This window comes from Triturus cristatus, chromosome 3_1 (assembly GCF_964204655.1).
Source record: "Triturus cristatus chromosome 3_1, aTriCri1.1, whole genome shotgun sequence".
Classification (NCBI taxonomy): Eukaryota; Metazoa; Chordata; class Amphibia; order Caudata; family Salamandridae; genus Triturus; species Triturus cristatus.
In genome coordinates, this window is record NC_140583.1 from 44,375,650 (window position 1) to 44,402,813 (window position 27,164).

Sequence of the window (27,164 nt, forward strand, 5' to 3'; positions counted from 1 at the left end):
CAAGGTGCAGAAAGATGGAACAGGGGTGCAGACAGAAGGAAGAAAGGAGTTGAAACAGGGAATAGAGTGCAGAAAGAGGCAAAAGGGGTGCAGAAATGTGTAAGAGTGGTGCCAAAAGAAGCAAGAGGAGTGCAGATAGAACCAACAGAGGTGCAGAAAAAGGCAAGAGGATTGCAGAAAGAGGAAAGAGAAGTGCAGAAAGAATTGAAGAGGTGCAGAAAGAGGCAACAGAACTGCAGAAAGAGGGAACAGGGATGCAGAAAGAGGCAAGAGAGGTGCAGAAAGAAGGAAGAGGGTTTCAGAAAGAGGCAAGAGACGTGCAGAAAAAAGTGAGAGAGATGTAGAAAGAAGCAAAGGATGTGCAGACAGTAGTAACAGAGGTGCAGAAAGAGGCAGGAGTGGTGCAGAAAAAAACAAGAGAGGAGCAGAAACAAGAAAGGGAACTACAGAAACAAGCAAGTGAAGTGCAGACAAAGGTAAGAGAAGTACAGAAACAGGCAAGAGAGGGGCATAAAGTGGTAATAGAGGTACAGAAAGATGCAACAGAAGAGCACAAAGAAGCTACAGAGGTGCAGAAGGAGGCAAGAGAGATGAAGCAAAAGGAAGAAAGGTATACAAACAAGCAAGAGAAAGGCAGAAAGAGGCAAGAGAGGTACAGAAACAGGCAAGAGAAGTTCAGAAAAGGCGATCAGGGCTGCAAAAAGAGGCGAGAGGTGCAGAAAGAGAGAAGAGGGGTGCAGAAAGAGGCAAGAGATGTGCAGAAAGAAGCAACAGAGGTGCAGAAAGAGGCAACAGAACAGCAGAAAGAGGGAGCATAGGTGCAGAAAGAAGCAAGAGAAGTGAAGAAACAGACAAGAGAGTTTTAGAAAGGAACAAGAAAGGTGTAGAAAAAAGGAAAAGAAGTGAAGAAAAAGGCAAATGAGATGCAGATAGAGGCAAGATAGGTGCAGAAATAGGTAAAAGGGTGCAGAAAGAGGCAAGAGAGTTGCAGAAGAAAAAGCAAGAGCGATGCAGAAAGAGGCAAGAAAGGTGCAGAAAAAAGAAAGAAAGGTGCACAAAGAAGCAAAAAAAAGCAGAAAGAGGCAAAAGGCGTGCAGAAAGAAGCAGAAGTGCGGAAAAAAAACAACAGTGGTGCAGAAAGAGGCAAGAGAAGTGTAGAAATAGGCAAGAGAGGTGCAGAAAATGGGAAGAGGGGTGCAGAAAGAGTAAAGAGGGGTGCAGAAAGAGACAAGGGGGTGCAGAAAGAAGCAAGAGAGGTAAAGAAAGAAGCAAGAGAAGTGTAGAAAGGATCAAAGTGGGCACAGAAAGAGGCAAGAATGGTACAGAAAGAGGCTGAAGAGCACAAAGAAGCAACAGAGGTGCACAAGGAGGCAAGCAAGTTGTACAAACAGGCCAAGAAGGTGCATAAAGATGGAACAAGGGGACAGACAGACGCAAAAGAGGTGCAGAAACAGGGAAGAGAGGTGCAGAAAGAGGCAAAAGGGGTGCAGAAATTTGTAAGAGTAGTGCCAAAAGAAGCAAGAGGAGTGCAGAAAGAACCAACACAGTTGCAGAAAAAGGCAAGAGGATTTCAGAAAGAGGCAAGAGAAGTGCAGAAAGAAGACACAGAGGTACAGAAAGAGGCAAGAGAACTGTAGAAAGAGGAAACAGGGGTGCAGAAAAGGCAGGAGAGGTGCAGAAAGAGTGAAGAGGGGTGCAGAAAAAACGGTAAGAGACATGCAGAAAAAAACAAGAGAGATGTAGAAAGAAGCAGGAGAAGTGCCGAAAGAAGCAACAGAGGTGCAGAATGAGGGAAGAAGGGTGCAGAAAGAGGCAAGAGAGGTCCAGAAACAGGCAAGAGATGGGCAGAAAAAAGGCAATAGGAGTACAGAAAGAGGAAACAGAAGTGCAGAAAGAAGCAAGAGGTGCAGAAAGAGGCAAGAGAACTATAGAAAGAGGGAACAGAGGTGCAGAAAGAGGTCAGAGAGGTGCAGAAGAAAGAAGCAAGAGAGGTGCAGAAAGAGGCAAGAGGTGCAGAAAAGAAAGAAAAGTGCACAAATAAGCAAGAGAAATACAGAAAGAGGGAAGAGGGGTGCAGAAAGAGTAAAGAGGGGTACAGAAAGAGGCTAGGGTATGCAGAAAGAAGCAAACAAGGTACAGAAAGAAGCTAGAGAAGTGCACAAAGAAGAAAATGGGTGCAGAAAGAGGCAAGCAGCAGAGGTGCAGAAGGAGGCAAGAGAACTGCAGAAAGAGGCCAGAACGTTGTACAAACAGGCAAACAAGGTGCAGAAAGAGGCAAAAGGGGAGTAGAAATCTGTAAGAGTGGTGCCAAAAGAGGCAGGAGAGGTGCAGAAAGAGTGAAGAGGGGTGCAGAAAGAGGTAAGATGTGGGAGAGTAGGATCTGCTTCACATGGGTACCCCCACTTTTTGCTGGTGTTTCACTGTTTTACGACCTCAGTCTGGCTGTGGCCAAGCTAATCAGGACCCCAGCCTAGCTGCTTCCTCTCTAAAATGGTTTCCATGTACATTAGGTACATTTCTAAGTGGATTCTGGAATGCCTTATAAGCCCCTAGTATATTGTATACTATGTACCTAGGGCATAGGTACCTCAGAGGCCTACCAGGGGCTGAAGTATGTATTATGCCACCCCTGGGAAGCACTCCAAAATGGCACCACATGTCTGCTACTGCAGCCTGTGTAAGGGTGTGCTTGCACCCCTTACAGTGGTATAGGCTACATATATACACATATGTGTACAGACACATATAAACCTATAAGTCACTCCTATGGCAGGCCTTAACAATCCTGAAGGCAGAGTGCTTGGTTTTTATGTGAGAGGGTGCCCCTGCATGAGAAGAGCCCCTCTGCAGTGTTCAGAGTACCTCCTCTGATGCTGTTTGTGGTGCAGCCTGAGCATATACTCTTAAGTGCATTATAACCTCGCGGTAAATGCTAACTTTGGGATGGCTGCACTTAAACATGTCGTGGTTGGTGTCAAACGCTTTGGAATACGACTCCCCCACCAGTTCTGGCGGCGGGGGTAGCATTCCACCCTTCTAGAGGCAGAGACATGTTCACACTGGTCTAACCCGGTTGGACTTTCTGAAGCCCTGGCATCACAAAATGGATGCCTCTGCCACAGACACAGGTCTGGCCTCCTGCTGCTGACCGAAACTCCGGCAGGGGAGGCCTTGACAATAGCTTTCCTGTCCCAGGGAGGTGTAACCACCTCCCCAGAAAGGCAGATGTGTATTGGGAATGGGTGGGAGCACCCTTTGGTGCTTTGAAGTCCTGCACTGGGGGCACACTTGGTGTCCCTGTGCATAGTCCAGTTCAAACTGGTTGCAGGGGCTACCTGCCCCTGCTCTGGTGCGAAACTGGACAAAGGAAATGGGTGTAACCACCCCTCTTTCCAACCCCTCCCATAGGTGGGTCCCTAGATTATGTCCAACCCGCAAAACGAAGTATAAGTATGGGAACCGAGTCCTTGCGACTTTAGATTACCCTGGACAAAACTCTGCAACATATATCCTGGACCTTAGACATTCTACTTTGCTTAGAAGACTGAAGAAATGTCCCTTGGGGTCAAGGAGTGACTCCCCGTCTTGGCGGGCACCAAAGATGCAACTGACCAGTCTGCATCACTGAAGCTCCCGCCAGACGCCAAAGTCTTTGCATCACGAGAGGGGGATTTCCAGACTTCCCCGAGGCTACCCTGTGTCCACAGCAAAACTGAGGCCCGTGGCTATCGTGGGTGACATGAAACCGTGACCCCTGGACACCATGATCTTTTGTAGCAACAGCATCTTCCTGGTCCTCCTCAAAGTTGTGGTTGGGCTCCGAGTAGCCCCATCCTTGAGCATCTCCTGCACTGAAGATTGCTGGCCTCCACTCCACGAGTAACCTGTGGGCCAGTTTCAAGTGCGACCACTTGAGGCTCCTTCGTGATGGCTAGCCCGTTGGCTAGTAGGTCCCCACGAAATCAACTCCTCTTCAGATTGGGATTTCCTGGTTGCTCCAGATGTGCCCCGACTTACCCTCACTGGGTGACTCCCCCAGACCTTGTTTGTTTGCACCGCCGTCCTTTCTCTGATTCTCAGTGACTTGCCGTTGCCAAAGCTTGTTGGGTCCAATCTCTTCGCCGATACCGCAGCACTCGACAGACTTCGTGGTGCAGCTCGAATCCAGCTCCTGGTTGTCATCGGCACCTCCTGGACCTCATGGCTGAAGAGTCAAGACACCCATCATCTCACCTGAAGCACCCGACATCTGTGGGCATTGGTCTATCGTGCCCTTGGTCACTGGTAAGTGACACAGTCTCTGTCCCCTCTGCTTTCAGGTTCCTTCCATCCTAGATCCAGGCTTGGATCGCTTCGGACACTTCTCCTCTTCACGGCAGCAGCACTTCTTCGCCAGCTCCCATTAAAATCAACGATACGACCCGACACTAAAAGACACCTATGCACCCGGCTTCCCTGGGTGAGGTAACACGAGTACTCAGGTGCTACCATGGGTGTTAGCCCTAGAACTTACTAAGTCCAAAAGGGTTTGGTCCTGATTCATTTCTAAGTATCCCTAATCTTTAAATTCCAACTGCGACATTGCCCATATAAGCTAACGGGAACCCGTGGCTGTGTTCACACACTTCACACGGCCCCTGTGGTTCCCCCGTGTCACTACCTTGGGTGGTTCCTTGGGGCCCCAGCGATTCAACAGTCTCTAGGCCTTGTGTCTAGTTCAATCGTTGTTCATATACCACTTTATTGGTATATAGTTTGGTATGCCCCTAGGGCCCAAACGTGTATTTGTGCTATTACTGTTGACTACTAACTTCTAAATTAAGTACTTCGAACTCCAGTCTCATAAAGAGACTAGAGGGGTGTGTTTTATCTTAAATACATATATTTTAAATATATACCTGGTGTATTTATCCTTTCATTTGATTATTCAAGAGATTATAGACTGGCAAAACAAGCTGCTTTACATTCCTTCAAGACTTAGCCTGAATGCTGCTCTCCATAGCTACCACTAGGATAGCTTTCAATAAAGGTCGTCTTTAACCTATTCACCATAAGGGGTTGTTTGGACTGATACAAGGTGCCCACTATAATTAGTGGACAGCATATATCAGGCCAACTTCTCACAGGTGGGTCCCCAGAGTATGTCCAACTCCCTACCTTAGTATAAGTATGGGACACCTGTCTTTAGGACATTAGATTACCCTGGATGAAACTCTGAAGCTGAATCCTGGACCTTCGATGCTCTGCTTAAGATCAGAGGACTGAAGAAATCTCCCTTGGGGTCAAAGAGTGACTCCCCTGCTTGTCAGGCACCAACGAAGCAATTTGCCGGTCTGCATCATCGATGGTCCCGCCGGACTCTGAAGTATTTGCAGTCCAGGAAGAGGATTTCCAGACATCTCAGAGGCCGACCCGAGTCCCCAGCAAGGCTAAGACCCGTAGCCCTCGTGAGTAGCGTGGAACCGGAGCTCCTGGTCACCGTGCATTTCTGCAAGTGCATTGACTTCTCGATGTCTCTTGAAGTCGTGCTTGGGCTAACTTGTAGCCCTCACCTCGAGCACTGAATCCACTGAAGATTGTTGGCCTGGTCATTCAGAGTTCCCCGTTGGTCACCATTTTCTGTTTTGTCACAAGGTCCCTTTGCGATCCCTGGTCTGTTGACTGGTGGGTCCCAGAGGGGTAAATTTGCATTTCCTTGTGCTTTCCTGGTTGCTCCAGACGTGCCCTGACTCTCAACCAAGTGGTGAGTCCCACAAACCTTGCTGGCCTGCACCGAAGCATCTTTCTCGTTTCTGAATGGGTTGCTGTTGCCAAGGCTTGTTGTCTCCAATCCGGGCACTGATGCTGCAGCACTCGACATCCTTTGTGGGACAACGTGAATCCAGCTCCTGGTCATCTTCGACACATCCTGGTCCTCGTGGCTGAAGAGTCAAATTTCACCTCTTTCACCTGAAATCACCCAACATCGGTGGGCATCTGCTCATCGCCTTCCTGGTCACTGGCTAGTGACCCAGACTCTGTCCTCTCTGCTTTCAAGTTCTTCTCATCTTCAATCCAGGCTTGGATCTCTTCGGACACTTCGCAACTTCACGGCAGCAGCACTTTTTCGCCAGCTCCCATTGAAATCGACGACGCGACCCGACACCAAAAGACACCTATGCACCCGGCTTCCCTGGGTGAGGTAACATGAGTACTCTGGTGCTCCCGTGGGTGCTAGCCCTAGAACTTTCTAAGTCCAAAAGGGTTTGGTCCTGACTCATTTCTAAGTGTCCCTAATCTTTAAAAATATAACCGCGACTTTCCCCTTAGAAGCTAACGGGAGCTCGCGGCTGTGTTCACACAATGCACACGGCCCCCGTGGGTTCCCTGTGTCAGTACCTTGGGTGGTTCATTGGGGTCCCAGCAATTCTTGAGGCTCTAGGCCTTGTGTCTAGTTAATTCGTGGTTCTTATACCACTATTTTAGTATATGGTTTGGCTCGCCCCTAGGGCCTGATGTGTATTTGTGCTATTTTACTGTGATGATTGAAGTGTAACTTATGTGTTTTGACCTCTAGTCTCATAAAGAGACTAGGAGGGTGTGTTTACTAATAAATACATATATTTCATATACATACCTGGTATGCATATCTTTCATTTAGTGACTCAAGAGATTATATAAAAATGTACACTGCGAAAGGTCAGAGCTTTGCGGATCCAGCACTAAACATTCATGTTAGTGTGAGCCTATCTTATTTCAGTCCCTGTGTGTTTGGTCTGGGATGTGACCCATATATATATCCCACAAGGTGATTATGAATCACCACTTCACAGAAAAAGCAAAAGTAACCCCGCACCCGAGCACAAAAAAATATATATATCTCTCTATTGTATTTCTAGATATCCCAGTGCGTCATATGACAACAAAGAACATGGTATTTCAATAAATAACTTCCCAGAAAAACAAATTAGACTGTCGCAAAACTTGATTGTAGACAATTTATTCTTTTTTCTTTCACAGACACTTTATTCTTTTAAAACATCATGAAATTGCTTGCCGCCAACGCGTTTCATCCCTCATGGGACTTTTTCAGGGCTTAATCAAAATTGTTTGGACAACCATTCATGCCACACGTGAAAATAACAGCAATGAAGGAACCATTTATTGGTAAAACAGATATAGTAGTTTGTGTTCTTCGTAATCCAGTATCTTGCTATTAAACCGCAATGTTTTCCAAACGTCTGTACCCAGTTGTTCGTCAATGATAAAACGATCAAATTATTTGGAAAAATGATAAAGCATCCAATATTGTCAACGTTGTATCTGATACACTTTTGCTTTCACTCAAGAGATTATAGACTGGTAAAGCAAGCTGCTTTACATTCCTTCAAGACTTAGCCTGAAGGCTGCTTTCTATAGCTACCACTAGGATAGCTTCCAATAAAGGTTGTCTTTAACCTATAACCAATAACGGGTTGTTTGGACTGATACAAGGTGCCCACTATAACTATTGGACAGCATATATCAGGACAACTTCTCACAGAAAGGAACAAGAAAGAGACAGAAAAAACAAAGAGAAGTGAAGAAAGAGGCAAGAGAGATGCAGAAAGAAGCAAACAGGTGCAGAAAGAGGTAAGAGGGTGCAGAAAGAGGCAAGCGCGGTGCAGAAGAAAAAGCATGAGAGGTGCAGAAAGAGGCAAGAAAGGTGCAGAAAGGTGCAGAAAAAGAATGAATGGTGCAAAAAGAAGCGAGAGAATTGCAGAAAGCGGCAAAAGATGTGCAGAAAGAAGCCTGAGAAGTGCGGAAAAAACAACAGTGGTGCAGAAAGAGGCAAGAGAAATGCAGAAATGGGCAAGAGCAGTGCAGAAAGGGGCAATAGGGGTGCTGAAAGAGTAAAGAGGGCTGCAGAAAGAGGCTAGGGCATACAGAAAGAAGCAAGAGAGGTGCAGAAAGAAGCAAGTGAAGTACAGAAAGAAACAAAATGGGTGCAGAAAGAGGCAAGACGTGTGCAGAAAGAGGCAACAAAAGAGCACAAAGAAGCAACAGAGGTGCAGAAGGAGGCAAGAAAACTGCAGAAATAGGCAAGAAAGTTGAACAAACAGGCAAACAAGGTGCAGAAAGATAGGAGAGAGGTGCAGAAATAGTGAGGAGGGGTGCAGAAAGATGCAAAAGGGGTGCAGAAAGCTGTAAGAGTGGTGCTGAAAGAAGCTAGAGGAGTGCAGAAACAACCAACAGAGGTGCAGAAAAAGGCAAGAGGATTGCATAAAGAGGCAAGAGAAGTGAAGAAAGAAGCAATAGAGGTGCATAAAGAGGCAAGAGAACTGCAGAAAGAGGGAACAGGGGTGCAGAAAGAGACAAGAGAGACGCAGAAAGAGGGAAGAGGGGAGCAGAAATAAGCAAGAGAATGTAGGAGGGTAGGATCTGCTTCACATGTGTACCCCCAATTTTTGCTGGTGTTTCACTGTTTTACGTCTTTTGTTTGGCTGGGACCCTGCTATTCAGGGCCCCAGCATAGCTGCTTCCTCTCTAAATTGATTGCATGTACTTTAGGTACGCCACAGATTGGATCCTGAGGTACCCTTGTGAGTCCCTACTATATGGTATACCATGTACCCGGGGGCATAGGTGCCACCAATGGAAAGCCACCCAAAATGACACCACAGGTCTGCTACTAAAGCCTGGGTAAGGTGGTGCATGCACCCCTTACTGAGGTATAGGTTCACTATACCTCACCTATCACTGCACATGGTAAACTATCACTATAGGTTACCTATATCACTATATATATACACACATATAAACCTATAAGCCACCCCTATGGGAGGCTTTATCAATCCTGAAGGCAGGGTGCTTGGTTATATGTGAGAAGGTGCCCAGGCATGAGCTGAGCCCCTCTGCAGCCTTCGGAATTTCTTCTCCGGGGTTTTCAGTAGTGCTGCCTGACCATATACTCTTAAGTACATTATAACCAAATGGTAAATGCTAACTGTAGGAGAGTAGGATCTGCCTCTTATGTTGCCCCCACTTTTTTTCTGATGTTTGCACTGGTTTTTGGCTATAGTCTGGCTGGGACCCTGCTAATCAGGGCCCCAGCCTCTCTGTTCTCTCTAAACGACATGGAGTGCATATTAGGTGCACTACTGATTGGATACTGTGGTACCTAATGAGTCCCAAGTATATGGTACCTTGGGTACCTAGGGCATAGGTACTTCACAGGTCTACCAGGGGCTGAAGCATGAATTATGCCTCCCCTGGGAAGCAGACTAAGTCTGACACCACAGGCCTGCTACTGCAGCCTGGGTAAGGTGGTGCTAGCTCTCCTCACTGAGATATAGGTTCCCTATATCTCTCCAGCACACACATTTAAACCTATCAGTCACCCCTAAGGCAGGCCCTATCAATCCTAAGGGCAGAGTGCTTGGTTTCTATGTGAGAGGGTGCCTCTGCCTGATCAGGGCCCCTCTGCAGCTCTCAGAGTCCATTCACTGGGGCTGTTTGTGAATGTGGTCAAACCATATACTCTTAAGTGCATTATAACCTCGCGGTAAATGCTAACTTTGGAATGGCTGCATCGAAACATGTCGTGTTTGGTGTCAAACACTTTGAAATCTTACCCCCACACCAGTAACTGGTGTGGGAGTATAATTCCCCCCTTCTAAAGGGATAGACATGTACCTACTGTGGAAACGCGGTAGAATCCTAAAGAGCCCTGGCATCACAAAATGGATGCCACCAGTCACAGACACTGGGCTCTCTCCTGCTGATGACCGAAACTCGCAGTGGAGGAAGCCCAACAATAGGTATCCTGACACAGGGAGGTGTGACCACCTCTCAGACAGAGTTTAGTGTATTGGGGCTGGGTGGGTGCACTCTTAGAGTGCTTTAAAGTCCTGCACTGGGGGAGAAGTAGGCTTCTCTGTGCATACACCAGTTCAAACCGGCTCAGGGGCTGCCTGCCCCTGCTCTGGCGTGAAACTGGACAAAGGGAAGTGGGTGTAGCCACCCACTCCCCTGACCCTCCCATAGGTGGGGCCATAGAGCTAGTCCCTCCCTTCCTTCTTGTATAAGTTAGGGAACCCTTGCCATTGCAAACTAGATATCCCTGGATGACACTCTAAAGAAGAATCCTGGACCTTCGACGTTCCACTACCTCTGGAAAACTGAAGAATCTCCTTTGGAGTCAAGGAGTGACTGCCCTGCTTGGCAGGCACCAAAAACTGCGACAATGGTCGCAAACTCTACCACTCCCGCCGGAGCTCGAAGTCCCTGCAGCTCAGGAAGAGGATTTCCTGACTTCTCTAAGGCCATCTTGAGTCCCCAGTGACGCTGAGGCAAGTGGACCCCACGAGTGACGAGGAACCATAATCCCTGGGTACCGTGCACTATTGTCAAGTGTAACCCCTTCACAATGTTCTACGAACCTGTGCTTTGGGCCACGTGTGGTCCAAGCCTCTAGCAGAGATCCCTCCAAAGATCAGAGGCCTAACCTGTCCCGAATGACCGTGGGCCCCTGTTGAGTGGATCCTCCCTTGGCGTCTTCGCGGTTCCTTGCCGGCTGGCTTGTGGGTCCCCTGAAGACATTTCTACAATCACAAAGGGTGAGGTAACTCCAGCATTACGGTGCTCCTGTGGGTGTTGGCTCTAGAACTACTTACCCTGTAAGTGACTTGCTTGTAGTCTCCTTCGAAGTGCCCTAAAACTCTTAATTTCCAATCGCGACTTGCACCATTCAAGTCAACAGCAATTCGCGGCTGTGTTAACACACTGCACGTGTCCCCCTTGGGTCCTTTACTTACTTGCCTTGGGTGGTTTTGTGAGGCCCCAACACTTCTAAAGGCCTAGGCCTTGTCCCTTTGCAAGTCGTTGTCTCTAAGTCTCTTTTTTAGTATATGGTCTGGTACGCCCCTAGGGCCCAGCCATCTGTGTACTTAATTTATTGTGAAACGTTGATTTGTGCATATGTTCCTGACTTCTAATCTCATAAAGAGATTAGTAGAGAGTTATTTAGTAATAAATACATATATATTTGATATATATACCTGTGTGGTGTCCTTTCATTTGGTGATTCAAGAGATTATGTGGTAAAACAAGCTGCTTTACATTCCTCCAAGACTTAGCCTGAAGGCTGCTCTCCACAGCTACCACTAGGATAGCTTTCTTTAAAGGTTTTCTTAAACCTACTACCACAAGAGTCGAATTGTACTGGTGCAAGGTGTCCACTTTAACTAGTGAACAGCATATACCAGGCCAACTTCTCACATTGGTGGGCAGCGTGTGGGATTCCATCTTGCTATTGTTTTACCAGAAAATCTCTATTTGAATTACTAACTGAAAACCACTTTAGGTACACAAGGTACATAAAGTCAAGCTTAGTATCAATAAGTTCTACTGAACTTGGAGCTGTGTGTCAAGGGATAGCACACCCTTTCTACAGCTCAAACTAGGATACGTAGGCCACAGACTAGTGTAGGTAGTACAAAACTGTACAACACTAGAATGTCCTTAAGGGTTGGAACCAGTGGATCCACCCAGCCTCAGTATAAGGACATGAATTTCTTTGACTTGAAAGCCATGTGTGCTGCAAGTCACCTGAAGCTAGGACAGAGTCCCTCCACACTACACCTGATAGATCTGCTGACAGCAGATGATCTTAGATTAGCTCTAGGAGCTAATGGGTCTGAATCAGTGAGTGGGTCAATTACAGTGTCTGGGTCAGATTATGAACATAAAGATGACCAAGACTCTGTGGTTGAAGGGCCAGATCCCCAAGGGTCTGAAAAGGACAGAGGAATTCTCCCTAAGAGAACTGACAGAGTGGAGGAAAGGCCTAAGTCCCTTTCGAGGGAGTCTGACCACTCCTATCACTCTGGCAGAGAATCTGTCCACCAGAGGAGCTCCTACTTCCCTAGAAGGGAGACCGCCTCTGACAGAATGTACAAACTGCTGCAATATGAGGAAGCAAGATTTGCCCTCAAAACCAAGCAGTTGGCATTAGATAGAGAAGCCTTCGAGCTCCAGAGAGCTTCTAGGAGAGAGGGGTTAGAACCCCTGGTGGCAGCAACAGTGTCCCTAGAGGCAGAGAATATATTCCAGACCATAGGAACCTGAGCAAGGTTGTTCCTTCCTACCAGAGTGGGGATGATATCCACAAGTGGATAACTGCTATGGAAAGGGCCTGTAGAGTAAAACAGGTCCCCCAAAAGCAGTTGGCAGCAATCTTGTGGTTCTCCTTTTCAGATAAAGGTAGAGACAAGCTTCTCACTGTTAGAGAAGAGGATGCTGATGACTATGAAGTCCTGAAGAGTGCACTGATAAATGGGTTTGGCTTAACCACTGAGCAGTACAGGTTGAAGTTCAGAGACATCCAAAAGGCACAGACTCAGGACTGGACTGACTTTGTAGATTGTGCAACCAAGGCTCTGGAGGGTTGGCTGGTTGGCAGTAGGGTTACTGATTTCAAGGGATTGTATAATCTAATGATGAGAGAACAGATCCTTAATAATTGCCAGAACCAGTTGTTGCATCAATACCTGGTGGACTCAGATCTGACGTCTCCCCAAGAATTGGGAAAGAAGGCAGACAAGTGGGTCAGAACCAGGGTGAGGCAGAAAACCCAGAACGAAGGGGGTGACACAAAGAAGCAGGATTCTAAGGGCTCTGAGAAAGGTGGGGATAAGTCAAAAGTCCAGAAGTCTTCACAAGGGCCCCAAAAATCAGCATCTGGTGGGGAGTCACAATCCAACAAGGGAAAAGGACAAAAGAAGCCCTGGTGCAAATTCTGTAAACAGAAAGCGCACTGGACTTCTGATTGTAACAAGTCCAAAGAAAAAACCGCCACCACTCCTGCCCCTAAGGCAACTGTTCCCCCTAGCTCAGCTATTGGTGGAGGTGGTACACAGAATAAGGGTGTAGTAGGGTTGACCCTGGGTTCTGAAGTGGACTCTGGCCTAGTCAAAGTACCCACTCAGGCATTGCTGGTTTGTGATGGAGACATTGATATGTCCTTCCTAGTGAGCCCCAGTAACCTGGGCAAATACAAACAGCAGCCTGTAATACATGGCAAACAGGCTTTGGCAGCTAGGGACACAGGTGCTAGTGTCAACATGGTGGCAGAGGATCTTGTGGACCCTGGACAGATCGTCCTGGGCGAAATGTACCAGGTGACCAATGCAAACAATGTCAGGCAGTTGTGAATTTCTCCTGGAGACGGGTAACTGGCCTCAAGAATGTTGTAGTCAGTGCAGACCTCCCTGTAGAATGTCTATTGGGCAATGATCTTGAGACTTCAGCCTGGTCTGAAGTAGAGTTATGGACTCATGCTCAGATTTTGGGCATCCCTGCAGAGGTATTTGCTGTGACCAGGTCAGAGCCAGAATGCATAACACTGAACCAGCTCTGGATCCTGGAACCATGGACCTGATGCTTTCCAAGAAGAGGAGCAGTAGGGTTAAGGCAGTGCCTTCCCCTCTGTCTCAGATCCAAGATTCACCTCTTGAGGGAGGAGAAGCAGATCCTGAAGAAGGAACTGCCCCAGAGGGACTTGAGCCTGATCAGGTTGAGTTCTTGGGGGGGCAGAGGGCCCTTCTAGGGAAGATCTGAGTACGGAGCACCAGTGCTGCCCCTCTCTTGAACCCCTCAGACAGCAGGCTGCTACTGAGACTGCTGGGAGTGCTAGTGGGTCCCATAAATTGTATTGGGATGAGGGACTCCTATATTCTGAGGGTAGAGATCCAGCCCCTGGAGCCACCAGGAGGTTGGTAATGCCTCAGAAGTTTAGGGGGTTCCTCTTGACTCTAGCACATGATATCACTTTGGCAGGTCACTTGGGCCAAAACAAGACCTGGGACAGGCTTGTTCCACATTTTCATTGGCCACATATGTCAGAAGACACAAAGGAGTTTTGTCGCTCCTGTGTCACCTGTCAAGCCAGTGGCAAGACAGGTGGCACAACAAAGGCCCCCCTGATACCACTACTGTGGTGGGGGTACCCTTTGAAAGGGTAGGGATTATCATTGTTGGTCCCCTTGACCCTCAAACTGCATCTGGGCACAGATTTATCTTGGTGGTAGTGGATCGTGCCACCAGTTACCCAGAAGCAACTCCCCTGAGGACCACCACAGCCCCTGTGGTGGCAAGAGCCCTCATTGGAGTTTTCTCCAGAGTGGGTTTCCCAAAGGAGGTCATCTCTGACAGAGGTACAAACTTCATGTCAGAATATTTGAAAGCAATGTGGAAGGAGTGTGGTGTAACTTATAAGTTCACCATCCCCTATCACCCACAATGCAATGGGTTGGTTGGGCGTTTCAACAAAACCCTGAAGGGAATGATTAAAGGACTCCCAGAGAAGCTTAGGCGAAAATGGGACCTTCTTCTTCCCTGCCTTTTGTTTGCATACAGAGAGGTCCCACAGAAGGGGGTTGGCTACAGCCTATTTGAGCTTCTGTTTGGGCATCCTGTAAGAGGTCCATCATGTTTGGTAAAGGAGGGCTGGGAGTTACCTCTCAAATCCCGCAAACAGGATGTGATGGACTATGTACTTGGTCTCCGCTCCAGGATGGCCGAATGCATGAAGAAGGCAACCAAAAACCTGCAGACCAGTCAAGAATTACAAACAGCTTGGCATGACCAAAAGGCTGTGCTGACTGTGTACTAGCCAGGACAGAAAGTGTGGGTGTTGGAGCCTGTGGCCCCAGCAGCCCTCCAAGACAAATGGAGTGGCCCCCACACAATAGTTGAGCAAAAGGGAGAAGTCACCTATCTGGTGAATCTTGGAACTCCCAGGAGCCCCCTAAGGGTGCTCCATGTCAACAGATTAAAACCATATGTTGACAGGGCTGACATGGGCTTGCTCATGGCAACTGATGAGGAACAGGAGGGGGAGAGTGACCCTCTCCCTGACCTGCTCTCACAGAACCCTGATGATGGGTCACTGGATGGTTTGCCTTGGCAAGCAGCCTCACTGATCATCAACTAACTGAGTGCAGACAAATTCTGCAACAGTACAGACATATGTTTAGCCTGACCCCTAGTCAGACTACCTGGTGCACCCATGAGGTGGACACTGGGGACAGTCTGCCTGTCAAGAGTAAAATCTACAGGCAACCTGACCATGTCAGGGACTGTATCAGGACTGAAGTCCAGAAAATGTTGGAGTTAGGTGTGATTGAACCTTCAGATAGCCCATGGGCTAGCCAAGTAGTCCTAGTACCCAAGCCTCATACCCAGGGTGTTAAGAAAGAAATGAGGTTTTGTGTAGACTACAGAGGTCTCAATGCAGACACCAGGACTGATGCCTATCCTATTCCAAGGGCAGATGAGCTGATTGATACTTTGGCCTCAGTCAAGTATCTAAGCACATTTGACCTAACAGCTGGCTACTGGCAGATCAGGTTAGCTGATGATGCACAAGCCAAAACAGCATTTTCGACCCCTAGTGGGCCCTACCACTTTGTGGTGATGCCCTTTGGATTGAAAAATGCACCTGCCATTTTTCAGAGGTTGGTGAACAAAGTTCTGGCAGGGATAGAAACTTATTGCTCAGCTTATCTAGATGATATTGCTGTCTTTAGTTCCTCCTGGCAGGATCACCTGGTCCACCTCAGAAATGTTTTGGAGGCTCTTCAGAAAGCAGGCCTCACTATCATGGCCACTAAGTGCCAGATAGGGCAGAGCCAGGTTGTGTACCTGGGCCACCTTATAGGTGGGGGCCAGGTTCAGCCTTTACAAAGCAAAATCCAAACCATAATGGAATGGGTCACTCACAGAGGAAAGGTGTGTGTTAATTTTACACCTCTGCTGTCTCTATACCAGATCCAGTCCAGATCTTGCGGGAGACCGGAGTGAGCAGCAGCAGCAGTAGTAGCAGCGGCGGCGGCGAAGCGGCAGCGGGAGACCAGGAGAACAGTGAACCGTGAAAACCACGAGCCGTGAGCCGCACAAGGAGCCGCGGCGAAGTTCGAGGATCGCAGCGGGAGCGGCATTGGAGCCCTGCCTGCAGCAGTGTTGTGGGAAGCCGGGAGTTGCTGTTCCCGTGAATTACAACGGGATTGCAGGAGCCACATACAGACACACAGACTGACGCACTAGTTGTCGGGTTTCGTAGCTCGCTGGTGCCGAGTGGAGCTCCGGATGCCAGACGCCCAGCCCTGCCCAGCCCAGCACTGCTTTGCTCCGCAACTCAATTAAAAAAATCTATGCCTGTTGCCACCCGCCGCTAGGGGATCAGGCATCGGGGCGCTGCTGGAGGATCTCTCTCGCCGGTGGGGGCCGTGACTTTGCTGTCTTTACCGCCGCCGCCCGCCCGCCGCCTACTGCTTTTACCGCATTCAAGCTGCACAGGAGCAGCCAGCATAGGAGCAGCCAGATTTGGTTCCAGCTGGTGTTGGCGGCCGGCAGGCAGCGACACTGTGGATGAGGGAGCCCTCAAGCATTTTCCCCACAGCGTCAGGAGGTGGCGTAAGCTGAAGCGGTAAGCAGGTGGGGAGCAGTGATTCCCCCCGCAGCAGCAGCAGCAGGAGGGGAAGCGAGGGGGGAGGTTGCAGGAGTAAGAAGCAAGGAGCAAGCCACAACCCACAAGAGCAGCCCAGGGGAGTGTGTGAGTTAAATGCCTCAGGAAAGCCGTGGATTGAGGAAGAGCAGAGGTGAGCAAAGAGCGCAAAGAGAGCTGGGGTTAGAAAGCAACTGTAAATAAAAGTAAAAGCTGGGTCACATTGTGGGACCGCCCTTGGGCGTATGATTGTATTTAAGCACATTACTTATCCTAACTCTCAATTTTCAAATGCGTCCAAGCCCATAAAAATGTAAAACAGCGTATCTGGTGGTCCCCCTCTTCAAAAAGCAAACACTCCGTAATACTCAACTTTTTCCAAAAACCGCCAAATCTGTTTGCCGCTGCTGGTTAGACTCTACAGCCTGCTAGAGTATCGGCCCATATAACCGACAAAAAAAATAGATATGCGGTCAGGGAAAATAAGAGAAGGGCATAAGAAAGAAGAACAACCCCCACCCCCAGCCCAAAATGGAAAAGACGAGGACAACGAAGGATCTTTGACCAAGATCACAGCCCAAATGTGCAATCCTTCTGATAAGTCCTCGGCAGATTTGGGCATACAAAATATAAAGGGCAAAGATGCAACAGATATCATCGAAGCAGGAGGAGTACGGCATGAGGGCGGACCAACAATTGACGCACCAAACTTCATGGCAAAAACTTTGGAAACAATAGAAACAACTTCCACAGAGGCAGCCTCACAAGCTAAGTGCATCAATAGTAAGAAGGCAAATCGCACAACCCTAAATAGGCATAACTCCTGTCCAAATAGCAGCAAACGGGCATTGATAACAGACTTCCTAAAAGTAGCTACCAAAACAACGGAGGAAATTTGGAGTCGTCACGTCATGAAAGCAACCAATAATACTAATCCAATAAAAACTGATAAAGTTCCACAAATCAAAAAAGAATCAAACCTGACCCCACCAGGGAATAGAAACACAAAAAATACTGAGACAGAATGGAAAGAAAAGAAATTTGCGGGTTTAGCCATCTTGGGTGCTGAAAATCAAGGAAATCAGAGCCCCCAACAACCATCCTTTAAAAAACTCCCTCCCCAGGAGATTTATCAAAGGAAAAATTCCAAGGCAACTGAGGTTCTAATTCATCACCATCAATCTCAATCTTACCTGGATTCTCCATACCATTCTCAAGAACATCAAACTCCACCAGGATACTGTGGTCATAATGGTCACAGTGACAAAGCCAATCATCACAGCAAAAGTAACTCAAAAAAACTGTACAATAAAATCATCTCCAGTCCCACGGTCACGTTCGACCCACAGAAGGGGGCGAGAACCCCACTAGCTAGGGGATAACCAAATTAAGTTTTGTCATCCAAGTTCCTGCCGACCCATTCTCCTACATGCCGTAAATGGCAGAACACCTCCGGCAGGATAAACAAAATGATACATCGAATTACCACTCAAACTACACGGGATCAGCCTCCAAGATACCACAAAATCAAAAAAAGGCATCACTCATCAATTCCCCAGTTCATTTAAGCGAACCACCCTTAGGGCAATTGCCCCATTCCGACCACAGTGTTAACTTAGCTCCACCAACATTCACCGTATGGCCCCACTTGCTCAGTACAATGGACACAATTGGTAAAGCAATGATTTTACACGCAGATAAATTAGACACTCAAGTAGACCTTCTAAATATCCTTGCAATCCATGTTCAAGGGGTCAAACAAAAACTGCAAAGTTTCAATGAGATGATCCTGAAGGTACAGCAAGATCGGGAAACTACTTTCCAAATGTGCCGTTGCCATTGTACCCAAATAATTGACAAACTAGCCTCAGTTCCATCCATACTCACTGAATTACTGAACACAACAAGGGAAGTTGCAACTAAGTCCACAATTCCAACTAAGAATGATGTAATAAAAATATCAGAGCAAGAAAACGTAGCCATCATGGGTTTTAACCTAGAATGTCCCAATACTTCCGTAGGCCAAAAAAGTAGTGTAACAGAATCAACACCCATACAGATCAAACTCATTGAGTCAACTGTACCCATACTTAATTTACCAACCATTCCCGTCAACTTAAGCGCCCAGGATTGCCCATCTCAAGATCAATACAATAAATCATTGGAAAGACAGCTAAAAACCCCTACGATTCTATCAAAGCGGGAATGTAAACGTCTGAGAAAATCCATAAAGCGCAAACAAACAAGCAAGGCATCAGATCAGTCTCTGGCAACATCAATCCAAAATAGTACACCGCAAGAAGTTATCGTAACCCATAGCAGTACGGAAGCGGTAACCTCCAAGGAGCAATCAACTTTTTCCCCAAATTCGCCTGTCACGTCCAATACCTCGAACCAAAACCTAAGGGAGTCGCCTCCGCCAAGGAAATTATACAGCTTATTCAAATCTGGAGCTGGGAAGGGAAAATACAATTCTAAAACTCAGGCAACACAAGTATCAGTGAGATGCCTCAAGTCGGTTGAAAGGAAAACAAACCAGGGCGCGTCCACCTCGGTAGAAGAAACCGGTACTGACGTAAGGCGACCAGCGGAAACAAATGGGGGAGGTGTAAATCACCAACAAAAAAACAAATCAGAACCTCGAGATCCATCTCAGACCCCACGAGAGCCAATGGTGGTGAAATATACGGAAAAGATCTTGGATAATGAATTGGAGTACGATCCCCCAGTAAATAACAAAGTTATCTTCAATCCACAATATGTTTCAAGGGTAATGCATGACGTATTAAATAGAAATGTCTTGCTAAAATTTTTCCAAGCTCTCCCATCCCTAAATAACATAAACACCAATGACATTGAAAGTATTGAATTTAATCAAAATCTGAGTTTCACCGGTCACAAAGTCACAATAGCCACATTTTCCAATAAAACGCATGTCAACCTCATTTGGCAGCAGAAGGATACATTTGCCAAATGGGGAATAGAGTTAAAAAAGATAATTCCCCCGCGTTATCCCAGCCCATTACAACCACTCCCTAATACCACGAGTCTCCTAAAAGGGGCAAAAGGCCCAGATTATCAAAATCAAACGAGGGATAAAGAGCACCAGGCCAGGAAAATCACCATCACTCTTGAGTACCCCGAAGCTGGCATGCTTTCGACACCTTGGGTATTAAATAGAGAAGGCACATCTTTGGGAAACCCATGAACATATTCAACACAAGCTTCCCACTCACACCAAGGATGTAACATATGCTCCTGGAATGTGCACGGCCTTCATTCAAAATTAGAAGACCCAGATTTGATGGACTTTATCACACAATATAACATTCTCCTTTTTCAAGAATCTTGGCAGACAACTCCATCCCCCGTAATAGGTTTCAAGGAATTTCTGAATCCAGCTAAGAGAGCCACCAAATATGGAAGAGAAAAAGGTGGTCTCTCTACTTTTATTTCCACAGAAATTCCATGGCAGGCTTCTATTGTAGATTTAGATTGCTCCTGGATGTTGTGCGTCAAAATAGACGTCCTGGAGACCTACACCCTGCTCATTCTCAACATCTACATCTATCCTGCATCTAATCTAAAGAAGCTAAGAATTGAACAACTAATTACTTCAATAAAAACATTAAAACTTGCCTATTCAGACGCTAACATTATTCTGTCGGGTGACTTTAATATGAATTTGCTATACAATAGGAGTAAGGGAATAAAGGGGCCCATACAAGCCCCCAACCGACAGGATACTTCTGGCAAGAAATGCGCATTTCGTTTGAAAGACCTTTCAATGTGCATACTCAATGGTCAAGGTCCGGCCGACCGGCCTGCAGCATACACCAGGGTTACACAAAAAACACGCTCTACTATAGACTATACCTTTACAGATAACAACGTTTTTCCACACATCACGAATTTTCAGATAAAAGATAGGGTGGAAAGTGATCATCAGCCACAACCTTTTACATTATCAATAACTTTCAAAATCTCAGCGAAAGTAAAGGTGCTATCATCTTTAATACAATGCTATAATTTAAAACGCCTTCGCTGGAATAAGAACAACATCAAGGCCATCGCAAACACCTACACCAGTCTTTTGGTAAAATCCAAACACTAACTATAAAAGCTTGGGAGTTTTTTATTTGTTAAATTAACAACATATTTTCAAAAAATACCCATGTCCACAAAGCTGGAAACTCAAAAGGTGCTGTCTGGTTCAACAATAATCTGAGGAAACAAAAACAACAACTAAACAAATACCTCAGACAATTACGATCTCGGGGACCAGAATGCCACCAGGAACTTCTGACGTTAATCGCAAAAACTAGAAAACAGCTAAAAAATGACATAAAAGTCACAAAAAAGGAGCATCAAGAACATATTTGGGCCAAACTCCATTACGCTTGCAAATTGGGGGATTCCAGGCTTTTTTGGGAACAAATAAACCATCTAACCAATGGCCGGAATCAACATCATCATTCAGATATACTGGAGGCCACGTGGAGAGCCCACATCGAACTCCTATACAACAGAGCTGTCCCTCGATCGGCTTCATACTGTGAAGCACTAACAGTGAAGGAGGCAGGAGGCCGAGACCAAGTTAATGGTATCAATAACCTAGAACCATCCGGGGATTCAGTGTTCTTCACAGAAATTCAAGTTCTAAAAATTATAAAGAACTTAAAATCGGAGGGTGCCCCAGGTCCGAACGGCCTACCAAATCCCCTGTTTCGACATGATCCTGCATTCTGGTCCCAAGCCCTGACTCCTCTTTTTTCCAAAGTCACAGCAGATTGTCTGATCCCTGAGTCCTGGAGAGGAAGTATCCTTAATCCAATCTACAAGTCGGGTCCCCGTTCGGACCCCTCCAACTACAGACTGATCGCGTTGATAGATGTAGAGGCGAAAATCTACGCATCTAACCTCTTAGTAGAACTAGAGGCCTGGGTTAGCCTAAAAACCAAATACCTCCCACGCAAACCGGTTTTCGGGCGGGGATGGGCACCCTAACGAACATCTCTGCGTCACCCTCTTAGATAATCAGGCCTTCGTAAAATCAAGGCCCCTGAATGCCTGCTTCGTGGACCTTAGGGCGGCCTTCGACAAAGTTTCGAGAGCCTCCCTATGGGCTAAGATGCAGTGCTGGGGGGTCCCGTCTAGACTCTTGAAGGCCATTATCAACTTGTACTCTAATACCTGGGTGCAAATCAAGATAGGAGATGGGTCAAGGGTTACCGGCAAGATCCCAACACTAAACGGGCTAAAACAAGGTTGCGTATTAGCGCCTTGTCTGTTTAACATTTACACGTCAGACCTTGACAAATGCCTCCAGTCAATCCCAGCAGACCCCCCAAAACTGGGCAAAATACCAACGCCATGCCTTCAGTACGCAGATGACATAGTACTGCTAGCGCAAACACCAGCTGGCCTGCAGAAACTGATCACGGGATTAGGAGCCTACACCACCTCAAACCTACTTACGATCAATCACCAAAAGACTAAAGTAATGCGTTTTTCAAAACATAATAAAACATCGTCCAGGTATACCTTCTCCTGGAAATTGGGTGAACAACCATTGGCCTGCGTTACATCTTATAAATATCTAGGTTTCTTGCTAGATAGCAAGCTAAACTTTAAACAACACATGGAACAAGAAAGTATAAAAGCAAAACAACTGTTGTTCGCCTTCAAAGTCTTGAAAAAAAAGCTCATAGGTTGTTCTACCAGTCATCTGCTACATGTGATAGCCACAACATTTTTACCCTCCATCTCGTATGGCTCAGAAATCTTGAATACCAAAGATGCAATCACCTTAAATACAGCACAATCTGTAATTTTCAAAAGACTGTTTTCAATCCCGTCACATATCTCACAAGACCAAATCCGTTTAGAATTTGGATTAAAAAACCAGATCATGCCCAGACAAGGTGCTTTAGTGAAGTACTACTGGAGGATGAGGGAGGCAGAAGATAATACCCTAGCCCATCGTTGTTGGGTGGAGATTGAAAGTCAAGCTCGACAAGCTAACTCGACGACGAGAATCCTGCAGGAATCCTTGTCGGCATTACAGTTAGAGGAGGCCTGGTCAACACCAGTAATGTATTCTGGATTTAAAAATGCGGTAAATTCCGCAATAAAGAGGAACTCCCTACTTTCTCATAAAAAGACTTTTTCAAAAAAATACCACGCTTGGGCTGTGATACAGACATATCAGAGGCTAAAACCGCAACGGTACCTGACCGAACATATCTCCTACCATAAACAGCATTACCTGATGTTGCTACGACTGGGATCTTTCCCCTCAAAAGATTTAACTCCGCAATGGAAATTCGTATGGCCATCGAAGGAATGTCGCCTTTGCTGTCAAGGGGAGGAGTCACTATTACATTTATTATGCATATGCCCTTTTTTATTGAAAAAACGCAAATCCATTCTTCGGGAGACTTTATGGAAAGAACAGATCAGAACATGTAGAGCTGCTGTCATTAGGTGTCTTGGAGGGCTTTCTACTCCACTCTCCTGTAGCGCCATAAAATTCTGGAAAACAGCAGCAAAAGAATTGGACAAAATTTCCACAAGCCAAGTAGCAATTATACAACCCGTTGACTGACTCTTTACTGTGATCATGGTTTTCTACGGTTTTCTTCCTGATCAATGTCTTAAAAACAAAAACAAAAACAAAAAACAAAAAATCAAAAAAAAAGAATTTTTAAGTAATAATCGTTTTTAATATACATATGCTCATTTAATGTTCAGAATCAGTATTTTATGATGGTTTGCCATACTTTTATGATTTAAGAATTAAAAAAGTATTTGTTGACTTGACTTGGGTTGCTCCATCCACCCAGACACAGGTGAGAGCCTTCTTAGGCGTGACTGGGTACTATAGGAGGTTTGTGAAGGGCTATGGATCCATAGTGACACCCTTGAATGATTTAACCTCAAAGAAAATGCCAAAAAAGGTTCGGTGGCCAGCTAGCTGTCAAAAGGCAGTTGAAGACCTAAAGCAGGCCATGTGCACTGCTCCCATCTTACAGAGTCCAAACTACACCAAAAAGTTCATTGTCCAAACAGATGCTTCTGAGCTGGGTGTGGGAGCTGTACTGTCTCAACTGAATGACGAAGGTCAAGACCGGCCAGTAGCTTTTATTAGCAGAAGGCTGACCCCTAAAGAGAAACGTTGGTCAGCTATAGAGAGGGAGGCCTTTGCTGTGGTATAGGCCCTAAAGAAGCTGAGGCCATACTTGTTTGGCACTCAGTTCATAGTTCAGACTGACCACAAGCCCCTCCTATGGCTTAAACAGATGAAAGGTGAAAACCCAAAACTTTTAAGGTGGTCCATTTCCCTACAGGGGATGGACTATACAGTGGAACGTAGAACTGGGACCCAACATTCTAATGCAGATGGACTTTCAAGGTATTTCCACTTAGAACACGAAGACTCAACTGGTCAAGGTTAGTTTAGTGTCCCTGCGTTTGGGGGGGTTGTGTAGGAGAGTAGGATCTGACTCTTATGTTGCCCCCACTTTTTCTGATGTTTACACTGGTTTCTTGCTATAGTCTGGCTGGGACCCTGCTAATCAGGGCCCTAGCCTCTCTGTTCTCTCTAAACGACATGGAGTGCATATTAAGTGCACTAGTGATTGCATACTGTGGTACCTTATGAGTCCCAAGTACATGGTACCTTAGGAACAAAGGGCATAGGTACTTCACAGGCCTACCAGGGGCTGGAGCATGTATTATGCCACCCCTGGGAAGCAGACTAAATCTGACACCACAGGCCTGCTACTGCAGCCTGGGTGAGGTGGTGCTTGCACTCCTCACTGAGATATAGGTTCCCTATATCTCTCCAGCACACACATTTAAACCTATCAGTCACCCCTAAGGCAGGCCCTATCAATCCTGAGGGCAGGGTGCTTGGTTTCTATGTGAGAGGGTGCCTCTGCCTGAGCAGGGCCCCTCTGCAGCTCTCAGAGTCCATTCTCTGGGGCTGTTTGTGAATGCGGTCAAACCATATACTCTTAAGTGCATTATAACCTCGCTGTAAATGCTAACTTTGGAATGGCTGCATCGAAACATGTCGTGTTTGGTGTCAAACGCTTTGGAATCATACCCCCACACCAGTAACTGGTGTGGGAGTATGATTCCACCCTTCTAGAGGGATAGACATGTACCTACTGTGGAAATGCGGTAGAATCCTAAAGAGCCCTGGCATCACAAAATGGATGCCACCAGTCACAGACACTGGGCTGCCCTCCTGCTGATGACCGAAACTCACAGTAGAGGGAGCCCAACAATAGGTATCCTGTCACAGGGAGGTGTGACCACCTCCCAGACAGAGTTTAGTGTATTGTGGCTGGGTGGGTGCACTCTTAGAGTGCTTTGAAGTCCTGCACTGGGGGCGCAGTAGGCTCCTCTGTGCATACACCAGTTCAAACCGGCTCAGGGGCTACACGCCCCTGCTCTGGCATGAAACTGGACAAAGGGAAGTGGGTGTAGCCACCCACTCCCCTGACCCTCCCATAGGTGGGGTCACAGAGCTAGTCCCTCCCTTCCTTCTAGTATTAGTTAGGAAACCCTTGCCATTGCAAACTAGATATCCCTAGATGACACAATGAATAAGAATCCCGGACCTTCGACGTTCCACTACCTCTGGAAAACTGAAGAATCTCCTTTGGAGTCAAGGAGTGACTCCCCTGCTTGGCAGGCACCAAAAACTGCAACAACAGTCGCAAACTCCACTGCTCCCGCCGGAGCCCGAAGTCCCTGCAGCCCTGGACGAGGAATTCCTGACTTCTCTAAGGCCATCGTGAGTACCCAGTGACGCTGAGGCCAGTGGACGCCACGAGTGACGAGGAACCGCAATCCCTGGGTACCATGCACTATTGTCGAGTGCAACCCCTTCACGACATTCTATGGACCTGTGCTTTGGGCCACGTGTGGTCCAAGCCTCTAGCAGAGATTCCTCCCAAGATCAGAGGCATACCCTGTCCCGAGTGACCGTGGGCCCCTGTTGAGTGGATCCTCCGAGGCACCTTTGCGATCCATTGCTGGCTGGCTTGTGGGTCCCCTGAAGACTTTTCTATAGTTCCAAAGGTCTCCCCTGGTTGCTCCAGGCATGCCCTGACTTACCCTCACTGGGTGAGTCCCTCAGACCTTGCTGGTCTGCACCGCTGACTTTTTGCCCTTTCCAAGTGACTTGCTGTTGCCAAGGCTTGTTGGCTCCAATCTGGTCGCCAACACCGCAGTAAGCTGGGACACGCTGAATCCAGCTCCTGGTCGTCATCGACACCTCCTGGACCTCGTGGCTGAAGAGTCAAGACACCTGTGAACTACCTGAAAACACCCGACGACTGTGGGCATCCATCTTTCTGGCCCCGGGTCACTGCCAAGTGACTTTGAACATTGTCCCCTCTGCTTTCAGGTCTTCCTTCTTCTGAATCCAGGCTTGGATTCCACCGGACATTTCTTCTTTCTTCACAAGCAGCAAGTCTTCACTGTCTCCCATTGAAAACGACGCCGCGACCCAACACCCTAAGACACCTATGCACCCGACTTCCCTGGTTGAGTTAACTCCAGCACTATGGTGCTCCTGTGGGTGTTGGCTCTAGAACTACTTACCCTGTAAGTAACTTGCTTGTAGTCTCCTTCGAAGTGCCCTAAAACTCTTAATTTCCAATCGCGACTTGCTCCATGGAAGTCAACGGGGATTCGCGGATGTGTTAACACACTACAGGCGTCACCCGTTCGTCCTTTACTTACCTGCCTTGGGTGGTTTTGTGAGGCCCCAACACTTCTAAAGGCCCTAGGCCTTGTCCCTTTGCAAGTCGTTGTCTCTAAGTCTCTTTTTTAGTATATGGTCTGGTACGCCCCTAGGGCCCCAGCCATATTTGTGCTTGATTTATTGTGAAACGTTGATTTGTGCATATGTTCCTGACTTCTAATCTCATAAAGAGATTAGTAGAGAGTTGTTTATTAATAAATACATATATATTTGATATATATACCTGTGTGGTGTCCTTTCATTTGGTAATTCGAGAGATTATGTGGTAAAACAGGCTGCTTTACATTCCTCCAAGACTTAGCCTGAAGGATGCTCTCCACAGCTACCACTAGGATAGCTTTCTTTAAAGGTTGTCTTAAACCTACTACCATAAGAGTCGAATTGGACTGGTGCAAGGTGGCCACTTTAACTAGTGAACAGCATATACCAGGCCAACTTCTCACAATGGGCAAATATGATATGTCCAGCTTCACCTCAAAACCATTCCTACATCAGGATGGGAAGCCTTTTTCACACCCCTCCTAATTGCAATTCAGAATGTCAAGAATTTCCATATTGCATTAACTTTAATAAACGGTTAGAAAACATGTATTAGACATATATAAAGTTTTATATGTACATATGAGTTTGTCTGTGTTTGTCTGCATATGTATTTATTTTCATACACCTTTTCCCAATACATTTAATTAATTAACGCTGTAACATATCAAAGGGCTCAAACACAAAGGTAAACTTACACCAAAGTAAATCAACATGTGTAAATGTACTTCTAGCCCTTTCAGTAACTTTCCTACTTTTGGCTGTTCACCATTTACAAGTGTAAAGTTACTCAAAAGTGTGTACTTGTATAGATCTACTATACTCGGGACTCGGGTCCACTCAAACAGGGTGGAACTAAATTTATTAGGGTAGGTTACG